The sequence below is a fragment of the Protopterus annectens genome, chromosome 4.part0, assembly GCF_019279795.1.
Source record: "Protopterus annectens isolate FY-2018-M chromosome 4.part0, PAN1.0, whole genome shotgun sequence".
In the NCBI taxonomy this organism is placed as follows: Eukaryota; Metazoa; Chordata; order Ceratodontiformes; family Protopteridae; genus Protopterus; species Protopterus annectens.
Genome location: NC_056733.1, coordinates 229,690,709 through 229,692,783, shown reverse-complemented (window position 1 = coordinate 229,692,783; position 2,075 = coordinate 229,690,709). Strand labels below are relative to the sequence as shown.

At 48.7% G+C, this 2,075-nt stretch overlaps 1 pseudogene; it reads left to right on the top strand.

The window, feature by feature from the left end:
* Positions 1-664: 664 nt before the first annotated feature.
* LOC122800236 lies at positions 665-1,667 on the top strand (annotated as a pseudogene).
* Positions 1,668-2,075: the final 408 nt, after the last annotated feature.

The window sequence follows — 2,075 nt, the reverse complement described above, 5'->3', positions numbered from 1 at the left end:
GCAGTCCAAGAAACTAATGCAGTCCTCAGAGGTTTTGGTGCACTACGATAGTCATAAGGACTTAATTCTGTCATGTGATGCCTCACCTTATGGGTTAGGGGCCGTGTTGGCACACCGTATGCCAGATGGACAAGAAAGACCCATCGGGTTCATGTCACGAACCTTGACACCAGCGGAGTCCAACTATTCCCAGCTAGACAAAGAGGGTTTGGCTGTAATTTTTGGAATTAAGCGGTTCCACAAATACCTCTATGGCAGGAAGTTTACTGTTTGCACCGATCATAAGCCCTTGTTGTCACTGTTCAACGAGATGAAGGCCGTGCCTCAGATGGTTTCTCCCCGCATTCAGAGATGGGCTGTAACATTGAGAGCTTATGAATATGAGATTGTTTATAAGCCCGGGAAACACCATAGCAATGCGGATGCGCTGAGCCGTCTGCCGCTACAGGGGCCTCTCCAGCGAGAGGAAACGGAGGACCGAGTGTTGATGATGGAGGACATCACGTTGGTGTCAGTGAGGGAACTGAGCGAATGGACACGAAAAGACCCGGTGTTGGCTGGAGTGTTTCAGTGGGTCCAGCAAGGCTGGACAACACAACAACCTGATCCAGTTTTCCGGCCTTATGAGGTGAGGAAAACAGAGCTGAGTGTGCAAGATGGGTGCGTGTTGTGGGGGGCACGAGTGATAATTCCGCCCCAGGAAGACGTGCACTTTTACAACAGCTGCACCAGGGTCATGAGGGCATCACCCGAATGAAGGCCTTAGCACGAAGTTATTTCTGGTGGCCAAAGTTGGACCACGACATTGAAGTCACTGTGAAAGAGTGTAACATCTGTCAGCAACATCGCAACTTACCGGTGGCGGCACCACTACACCCATGGGAGTGGCCGAGTAGACCTTGGCAGAGACTTCATATAGACTATGCAGGGCCTTTTATGGGGGCAATGTTTTTGATAATAATGGATGCTCATTCTAAATGGATGGATGCCTATCCAGTTAAAACAACCACTTCCACCACGACCATTGAATGCCTGAGGAAGAGTTTCAGTAGTCAAGGACTACCAGAGACTATTGTATCAGATAATGCTTCATGTTTCATGAGTGGAGAGTTCAAGGGTTTTCTGGAAAAAAATGGCATCGTACACGTCACATCAGCACCATACCATGCGGCTTCAAATGGCTGTGCTGAAAGGGCTGTCCAGACCTTTAAAGCAATGATGATAAAGGCCGGAGACGGAAGTATGGCAGCAAAAGTGTCAAGGGTGTTATTCAGCTACCGCATTACACCCCAGTCTACCACCGGATTGTCACCTGCCGAGATGTTGCAAGGACGGAGATTAAGGTCAACATTGGATCTGGTGCATCCAAACATCCGAGCTAAGGTAGAGAGGACACAATGGCGGCAAAAGAACATCAGGATCGGCGACGGAGAGGAAGAAGTTTCCTGGTGGGAGATGCAGTGATGACTCGAAACTTCAGCTATGGACCTAAATGGATTCCAGGGTTCATTGTAAAGTGTACTGGTCCACTGTCGTACCAGGTGAGGTTGAATGGAGGTTTTGTGGTCAGGAGACATGTGGACCAGATTCTGCGGAGCGAACGGGAGAAGGACTTTATGGAACTGCAAGCCCCGGAAATACTGTTAGTTTGGAAGAAGGGCTCATAGCGGCAGGAGGATCTCCGATCTTGGGGGCGAGGAAGACCACGGGACTTGGAAGGAGAGGTTCCGAGGACCAAACCTTTCCAGGGATGGACACACCGGTACCAGAGGTGGTAACTGTGACACCGGAGTCACCTAGGGTGGTACCATTGCGCCGTTCTAAGCGTACACTGGTTAAACCTAGTTACTTGAAGGACTATCAGTGTTAAAAGTGTATGTATAGGTTAGAAGAACAACATAACTTGCTTGTATGGTAACCGTTTAATAACTTGCCGGTTATTTAGAAATTAAGTGACTGGAAGGATTGTTTTTTGACTTGCTCCCTCGTTTCTCTTATGTAAGGAGGCGTATGTCAATAGCTTAAGAGGGGAGGAATGTAGTATTCGGGCAGGTAGTGTTGTTATTGTGCTGTGG